The sequence below is a fragment of the Neolamprologus multifasciatus genome, chromosome 10 (assembly GCF_963576455.1).
Source record: "Neolamprologus multifasciatus chromosome 10, fNeoMul1.2, whole genome shotgun sequence".
Lineage (NCBI taxonomy): Eukaryota > Metazoa > Chordata > Actinopteri > Cichliformes > Cichlidae > Neolamprologus > Neolamprologus multifasciatus.
In genome coordinates this window covers 23,929,833-23,939,678 of record NC_140448.1, presented here as the reverse complement: position 1 = coordinate 23,939,678, position 9,846 = coordinate 23,929,833, and positions in this window count along the sequence as shown.

Below are 9,846 nucleotides of genomic sequence, written 5' to 3'. Positions count from 1 at the left end.
AATAAATTCTTTACAAATCCTACCATGTGAATTCATGGATTTTTTTTTCACATTCTGTCTCTCACAGTTGAAGTGTACCTCTGGTGCAAATTACTGACCTCTGTCATCATTTTAAGTGGGGGAACTTGCACAATCGGTGGCTGACTAAATACTTTTTTGCCCCACTGTACCTTATTTACTTTATTTATTACATTTTGGGTTTGTTTTGGGGTTTTTTGCACTACATTGGACAACATCAAAATAGCATTGTCCAAAATGACAACAGCGTTGGCATTTTTGTTATTTGTGTTTTGTAATCTTTATAAAAACCTAGAAAAGATCCACCTCTTAATCTTTGGTATATGGCGAGGCGCTGTGGACATCCAAGTTTGTGATAGTGTAGATTTGTCAAATCAATACCATGGTTGCATCTACTGAAAATCTCTGTGAAGCTTAAATCTCAGTGACCTTGACTTCAAGGTCAGAGGTCAACTTTTCTGAAAATCAGAGGAGTTTCACATTTATAACACAGGTATGTCTACTGGGAGGCTGAAGGGTAGCACTATATATTTATAAACAATCAAAAACAACAATTTATTTCCAATTTGTATGGAATTTATTTCTGTAAACATGGTGTTTTAGGTCGGATTAAAGGACTGATGTGATGGTAAGGTGTCCGCTGCTCTGCTTTGAATATTGGTAGGCTTATTTTTTTTTAATTTTCACAAGAATTACTAGTTCCCCTAGAGTTTTGGCCACCCCAGCAATCAGAAGATTCCCTATGAGCAAGCATTTAGCGACAGTGGGAAGGAAAAACTCCCTTTAAAAAGGAAGAAACCTTCGACAGAACCAGGCTCAGGAAGGGACAGCCATCTGCCGCGACTGGTTGGGGTGGGGAGAGTGAAAATTTAAAAAAAAAAAAAAGCCAAAGTGATAATTATTGGAGCAGCTTAATTAATATTTCCAGTGTAATTTGCTGTTAATATCCTTTTCCAACCCCAGTTTGTGTTTTTATTACTTTTGTCCAGGGTGGAAGATGCCATGCTGGAGATTGACTCTGTATGGTTTTTCAATGTTGATACTTGGGAACCTGTTGGAGAGGCCAGGGTTGAAAAAGGGATGCCGTAGAACCTGAGAGGGTGTTATCCGCTGGTGTGCATCCAAGGCCAACATCTCTTTAATTAGGCTGACAAATAAGCGTTGGCCATCTTCTGGTCCTCGTCTGAACATCATTATTTGTTCGAGGTCATCCAGACGTGTCAGTTTTATGTATCTTGTCTCCAAAGATTCATATCCTGTCTCGTATTTAAATTGTTGGGCGGACTTAAGTGTCCAGCGTTGTTGGTTGTAGTTGTAGTTGTCTTTTGTGAAATAGTCTTCAGTGTACACGCCAGGATCGAGAACATGATCTGGTGGCTGACCCTGAGTCTCTATGATGAATTTCAAAACATCATAATATTTTTTTCCAGGGTAGAGTGGCACCCCTGTAACAAGCTCAACAGCCACCAGCCCCAGAGACCACATGTCACTTGCTTCGTTATAAGGAAGGCCAAGCATAACCTCAGGTGCACTATAACCAACTGTCCCCACACGGTCACCAGGCATCACTGCAGACGCAGGACATGCGAGGCCAAAGTCTATAAGTCTGACTTTGACTGGAGACTCATAGCGATTTACAACCATGATGTTTCCAGGTTTGAGGTCAGCGTGCACTATTCCCAAAGAACCCAGGTGGGACAGAGCATTAGTGAGTTGACCTAAAATTGGCCTGACTTCGCTTATGGGGAGACGCCGGTTATTCGGGTCCCGTATGTAGTCCCACAGGCATTGATCAAGGAGTTCAAATTTCAGGCAAACCCGCTCTCTGTCAAGGAAAAAGCTGTTCCATTGAACAATGTTGGCGGCATCTGGATCCAACCTTCGCAGCTGCTCCAGGATGAAAATTTCCAGTTTTGCCTGTTGCAGAATATCAGGGCAGCTCTTGTTCACCTTAATAGCCACAGCTTGGTTGGTTTTGGTATCACGGCATTTGGCTACAATACCAAAGCCCCCTTCTCCGAGGAAAGCCTCTACCTTGTAGTGGTTTCCCACTCCCAAATGCTCCCTTCAACTATTTCAACCTCATCTGAGCTGAAGGATGGGCTGGCTGACGTGTGGATGAATACTTGCTGAGAAAATTCAACCGAGTTTTGAAAACTGCAGTTGATTTTCTCTGATCTCTTGCATTTCAAGTTTGAAGGGTGCTGAAAGACCACAGGGTTTTGTGGTCTTTCAGCACTGATGTCAATGCAAGGGGAACTCTTAGGGTTGAAAAAGGGATGCCGGAGAACCTCCGACGGTGTTATGCGCTGGTTTGCATCCAAGGCCAACATCTGTTTAATTAAGCTTACAAACAAACGTTGGCCATTTTCTGGTCCTCTTCTAAACATCATTACTTGTTCGAGGTCATCGAGACGCGTCAGTTTTATGTATCTTGTCTCCAGGGACTCATATCCTGTCTCGTACTGAAATTGTTGGTCAGTCTTAAATGTCCAGCGCTGTTGGTTGTCGTTGTCTTCAATGAAATAGTCTTCAGTGTACACGCCAGAGTCTAGAACATGATCTGGTGGCTGACCCTGAGTCTCTATGATGAATTTCAAAACATCATAGTCTTCATTTCCAGGGTAGAGTGGCACCCCTGTACCAAGCTCCACAGCTACCAGCCCCAGAGACCACATGTCACTTGCTTCATTGTAAGGAAGGCCAAGCATAACTTCAGGTGCACTATAACCAACCGTCCCCACACGGTCACCAGGCATCAGACTGCAGACGCAGGACATGCGAGGCCAAAGTCTATAAGTTTGACTTTGATGGGAGACTCATGGCGGTTTACAACCATGATGTTTCCAGGTTTGAGGTCAGCATGCACTATTCCCACAGAACCCAGGTGGGACAGAGCATTAGTGAGCTGACCTAAAATTGGCCTGACTTCGCTTATGGGGAGACCCTGGTTTTTCCGGTCCCCTATATAGTCCCACAGGCATTGATCAAGGAGTTCGAACTTTAAGCAAACCCGCTCTCCGTCATGGAAAAAGCCGTTCCATTTAACAATGTTTAATAAAGCCAAGGGGACAGGACGACTGATCCGTGTTAAGGACAGAATGAATGGGGCCAAATATCGTGAGATTTTGAGCCAAAACCTCCTTCCATCAGTGAGAACTTTGAAGATGAAACGAAGCTGGGTCTTCCAACATGACAATGATCCAAAACACACCGCCCGGGCAACAAAGGAGTGGCTCCGTAAGAAGCATTTGAAAGTCCTGGAGTGGCCTAGCCAGTCTCCAGACCTCAACCCCATAGAAAATCTGTGGCGGGAGTTGAAAGTCCGTGTTGCTCGGCGACAGCCCCAAAACATCACTGCTCTTGAGAAGATCTGCATGGAGGAATGGGCCAAAATACCAGCTACTGTGTGTGCAAACCTGGTAAAGACCTATAGTAAACGTTTGACCTCTGTTATTGCCAACAAAGGTTATGTTACAAAGTATTGAGTTGTATTTTTGTTATTGACCAAATACTTATTTTCCACCCTGCAACATGTTGCTGTAATCTGATTACTTGAAAAAAGTAATCAGATTACAGTAGTAATCTGATTACTTGGAAAAAAGTAATCAGATTACTACTGTAATCTGATTACTGGAAAAAAGTAATCAGATTACTACTGTAATCTGATTACTTGGAAAAAAGTAATCGGATTACTACTGTAATCTGATTACCTGGAAAAAAGTAATCGGATTACTACTGTAATCTGATTACTGGAAAAAAGTAATCGGATTACTACTGTAATCTGATTACTTGGGAAAAAGTAATCAGATTACTACTGTAATCTGATTACTTGGAAAAAAGTAATCAGATTACAGCAACATGTTGCTGTAATCTGATTACTTGGAAAAAAGTAATCAGATTACAGTAACATGTTGCTGTAATCTGATTACTTGGAAAAAAGTAATCAGATTACAGTAACATGTTGCTGTAATCTGATTACTTGGAAAAAAGTAATCATCTGATTACTTTTTACAGTAACATGTTGCTGTAATCCCTGTAAATTAAGGGATTACTATTGCAAAAAAGTAATAAGATTACTGTTACTTTACCGTAAGTACTCTTCATTACTGCATTACTAAACTGTCGTGATTTTGTTTGTGAGAGTGTCTCATGACAATGACGTACGAGCGGCGTCCGTGGCAGCAACAGACGTGTGCAGATCAACAATGGATAATGTGGAGTGCAGGAGAGAGGACGACCGTGCAGCATTCACAGCGTGGAAGTACTGACATTGGTTTGAGTTCGGTTCTGTAAAAAGTGTCAAAAACATTAGCGTCTGCTGTGCACTCTGCATGGGAAGAAAACTTTCTACAGCGAAAAATAAAACACCGAGCGCGCTGCCACGGTGAAATTCACAGAGAAACCCCCGGATCCCCCCACTGACATGACCGCTGCAGCACCGGGCAAACCTTCACTAATGGGGGTGGAAACATCATGCTATGGGGCTGTTTTTCTGCCAAGGGGACAGGACGACTGATCCGTGTTAAGGACAGAATGAATGGGGCCAAGTATCGTGAGATTTTGAGCCAAAACCTCCTTCCATCAGTGAGAACTTTGAAGATGAAACGAAGCTGGGTCTTCCAACATGACAATGATCCAAAACACACCGCCCGGGCAACAAAGGAGTGGCTCCGTAAGAAGCATTTGAAAGTCCTGGAGTGGCCTAGCCAGTCTCCAGACCTCAACCCCATAGAAAATCTGTGGCGGGAGTTGAAAGTCCGTGTTGCTCGGCGACAGCCCCAAAACATCACTGCTCTTGAGAAGATCTGCATGGAGGAATGGGCCAAAATACCAGCTACTGTGTGTGCAAACCTGGTAAAGACCTATAGTAAACGTTTGACCTCTGTTATTGCCAACAAAGGTTATGTTACAAAGTATTGAGTTGTATTTTTGTTATTGACCAAATACTTATTTTCCACCCTGATTTACGAATAAATTCTTTACAAATCCTACCATGTGAATTCATGGATTTTTTTTTCACATTCTGTCTCTCACAGTTGAAGTGTACCTCTGGTGCAAATTACTGACCTCTGTCATCATTTTAAGTGGGGGAACTTGCACAATCGGTGGCTGACTAAATACTTTTTTGCCCCACTGTACCTTATTTACTTTATTTATTACATTTTGGGTTTGTTTTGGGGTTTTTTGCACTACATTGGACAACATCAAAATAGCATTGTCCAAAATGACAACAGCGTTGGCATTTTTGTTATTTGTGTTTTGTAATCTTTATAAAAACCTAGAAAAGATCCACCTCTTAATCTTTGGTATATGGCGAGGCGCTGTGGACATCCAAGTTTGTGATAGTGTAGATTTGTCAAATCAATACCATGGTTGCATCTACTGAAAATCTCTGTGAAGCTTAAATCTCAGTGACCTTGACTTCAAGGTCAGAGGTCAACTTTTCTGAAAATCAGAGGAGTTTCACATTTATAACACAGGTATGTCTACTGGGAGGCTGAAGGGTAGCACTATATATTTATAAACAATCAAAAACAACAATTTATTTCCAATTTGTATGGAATTTATTTCTGTAAACATGGTGTTTTAGGTCGGATTAAAGGACTGATGTGATGGTAAGGTGTCCGCTGCTCTGCTTTGAATATTGGTAGGCTTATTTTTTTTAAATTTTCACAAGAATTACTAGTTCCCCTAGAGTTTTGGCCACCCCAGCAATCAGAAGATTCCCTATGAGCAAGCATTTAGCGACAGTGGGAAGGAAAAACTCCCTTTAAAAAGGAAGAAACCTTCGACAGAACCAGGCTCAGGAAGGGACAGCCATCTGCCGCGACTGGTTGGGGTGGGGAGAGTGAAAATTAAAAAAAAAAAAAAGCCAAAGTGATAATTATTGGAGCAGCTTAATTAATATTTCCAGTGTAATTTGCTGTTAATATCCTTTTCCAACCCCAGTTTGTGTTTTTATTACTTTTGTCCAGGGTGGAAGATGCCATGCTGGAGATTGACTCTGTATGGTTTTTCAATGTTGATACTTGGGAACCTGTTGGAGAGGCCAGGGTTGAAAAAGGGATGCCGTAGAACCTGAGAGGGTGTTATCCGCTGGTGTGCATCCAAGGCCAACATCTCTTTAATTAGGCTGACAAATAAGCGTTGGCCATCTTCTGGTCCTCGTCTGAACATCATTATTTGTTCGAGGTCATCCAGACGTGTCAGTTTTATGTATCTTGTCTCCAAAGATTCATATCCTGTCTCGTATTTAAATTGTTGGGCGGACTTAAGTGTCCAGCGTTGTTGGTTGTAGTTGTAGTTGTCTTTTGTGAAATAGTCTTCAGTGTACACGCCAGGATCGAGAACATGATCTGGTGGCTGACCCTGAGTCTCTATGATGAATTTCAAAACATCATAATATTTTTTTCCAGGGTAGAGTGGCACCCCTGTAACAAGCTCAACAGCCACCAGCCCCAGAGACCACATGTCACTTGCTTCGTTATAAGGAAGGCCAAGCATAACCTCAGGTGCACTATAACCAACTGTCCCCACACGGTCACCAGGCATCACTGCAGACGCAGGACATGCGAGGCCAAAGTCTATAAGTCTGACTTTGACTGGAGACTCATAGCGATTTACAACCATGATGTTTCCAGGTTTGAGGTCAGCGTGCACTATTCCCAAAGAACCCAGGTGGGACAGAGCATTAGTGAGTTGACCTAAAATTGGCCTGACTTCGCTTATGGGGAGACGCCGGTTATTCGGGTCCCGTATGTAGTCCCACAGGCATTGATCAAGGAGTTCAAATTTCAGGCAAACCCGCTCTCTGTCAAGGAAAAAGCCGTTCCATTGAACAATGTTGGCGGCATCTGGATCCAACCTTCGCAGCTGCTCCAGGATGAAAATTTCCAGTTTTGCCTGTTGCAGAATATCAGGGCAGCTCTTGTTCACCTTAATAGCCACAGCTTGGTTGGTTTTGGTATCACGGCATTTGGCTACAATACCAAAGCCCCCTTCTCCGAGGAAAGCCTCTACCTTGTAGTGGTTTCCCACTCCCAAATGCTCCCTTCAACTATTTCAACCTCATCTGAGCTGAAGGATGGGCTGGCTGACGTGTGGATGAATACTTGCTGAGAAAATTCAACCGAGTTTTGAAAACTGCAGTTGATTTTCTCTGATCTCTTGCATTTCAAGTTTGAAGGGTGCTGAAAGACCACAGGGTTTTGTGGTCTTTCAGCACTCATGTCAATGCAAGGGGAACTCTTAGGGTTGAAAAAGGGATGCCGGAGAACCTCCGACGGTGTTATGCGCTGGTTTGCATCCAAGGCCAACATCTGTTTAATTAAGCTTACAAACAAACGTTGGCCATTTTCAGGTCCTCTTCTAAACATCATTACTTGTTCGAGGTCATCGAGACGCGTCAGTTTTATGTATCTTGTCTCCAGGGACTCATATCCTGTCTCGTACTGAAATTGTTGGTCAGTCTTCAATGTCCAGCGCTGTTGGTTGTCGTTGTCTTCAATGAAATAGTCTTCAGTGTACACGCCAGAGTCTAGAACATGATCTGGTGGCTGACCTTGAGTCTCTATGATGAATTTCAAAACATCATAGTCTTCACTTCCAGGGTAGAGTGGCACCCCTGTACCAAGCTCCACAGCTACCAGCCCCAGAGACCACATGTCACTTGCTTCATTGTAAGGAAGGCCAAGCATAACTTCAGGTGCACTATAACCAACCGTCCCCACACGGTCACCAGGCATCACTGCAGACGCAGGACATGCGAGGCCAAAGTCTATAAGTTTGACTTTGATGGGAGACTCATGGCGGTTTACAACCATGATGTTTCCAGGTTTGAGGTCAGCGTGCACTATTCCCACAGAACCCAGGTGGGACAGAGCATTTGTGAGCTGACCTAAAATTGGCCTGACTTCGCTTATGGGGAGACCCTGGTTTTTCCGGTCCCCTATATAGTCCCACAGGCATTGATCAAGGAGTTCAAATTTCAGGCAAACCCGCTCTCCGTCGTGGAAAAAGCCGTTCCATTTAACAATGTTGGCGGCATCTGGATCCAACCTTCTCAGCTGCTCCAGGATGAAAATTTCCAGTTTTGCCTGTTGCAGAATATCAGGGCGGCTCTTGTTCACTTTAATAGCCACAGCTCGGTTGGTCATGGTATCACGACATTTGGCTACAACACCAAAGCCCCCTTCTCCAAGGAAAGCCTCTACCTTGTAGTGGTTTCCCAAAATGCTCCCTTTAACTATTCCAAGCTCATTTGAGCGGAAGGATGGGTTAGCTGACATGGTGAAATGTGTCGGCTTGGTCAGTGAATTGCTAAGTAACGCGAAATTCTCTCAAAACTCTCCAAAAGGGTTTGCTTACTGTCAGGTCAAGGTCCGTTGAGCAGCAAAGTTTAACAGAGCAAAGCTCCTATTTAAGGGTTTTTTCTCTCATGACATCACAGGGGACATCACAGAAGATGATGACATCACAGGGGATCACAGGCATTCTATTTTTTTTTATCAATGGCATTCTATTTTTTCAGTTGAAACACTGAAAAAAAATAGTGTTTCAACAGGGCAGGCTGGCGCCCTGTGGGAGGCAGAGGTGATAGGTTAAGGATGCAGAGGATAAGAAAAGATCTTATCTGTCAGCTCATCAGCGAGCAGCCGCAGAATCACAGGTGCAGCTTGGCAGGGGATGGAGAGTGAAGACAAAATCAACAATGACTTATGGCAGGGGTGTCAAACTCAAATACACAGTGGGCCAAAATTCAAAACAGGAACAAAGTCGCGGGCTAACATTAATATTTATTGAAAAAAAAATCTTCCTCCAGATATAAGAATGAATCTTTTCTTATGGACTCAAATACGTTTTGCTGGAAAACTGAATATGGATTAAGTATTTGGTATGGCTTTGCGGGCCAAATGCAATTAGGCTGCGGGCCACATTTAATTAGGCTGCCAAATTTGGCCCGCGGGCCAGAGTTTGACACGTATGCCCTATGAGCAAGTGGTTTGGCAACAGTGGGAAGGAAAAACATCTTTTTAATAGGAAGAACCCTCCAGCTGAAGGGCTTGTGTACACACAAACCCTGAAGAAATTCATCATTTTTTTTCTAACCACGTGGATGGAGAGCTTTAAGGTTTAATTCATCAGGCTATCACTCCACGACAAGATCTGCTTTGCAGGTGCTGCAGTTTCACACTCTTGGGTAGCTCTTTACCTGCCTGCAGGGAGTTACTGATAACAGATACAACAACATGAAAGTATGACTCAGTCCTGCCTTTTATCAACGGTTCAGAGTGCCGATGATGTAATGGTGTGGTGAATATATTCTTGGCATGCTTTGGACCCTGTAATACCAACTGAGCATTATGGAAAAAAATCAGCCTAACTAAGTAGGCAACTCTCCATATTGTCAATATGGAGCAGAATTCTTAACAAATATATCAGTTTTCCATCTGATATATCATACAGACATATGGCTAATATAGAGTAATGGATCTACATGATCATCAGTTCCAGAAATCTGTTAAATCCCTTTTTGAAAATCTTTTATGAAATGAAGTAACCTTGAAGAATCCCAAAATATTCGTGTAAAATCCTTAATCAATTCCAAAGCCCCTACAGTAAAATTTACATGAATTACTAAATAATAACGGCTACATTGAAATATCTTATTTTTATTTTCCACTTTGCTAGTTAAATTCCTGCTTTAAATTTTGCCTTATTATGAAAACTCGTCTGTTATATTTAAATTTCTTTCCAATTCAACTTTTACATCCACATCCTCCTACTTAAATTAGTGTTGTAGAGCTATGTATGTTTTTAATGTTA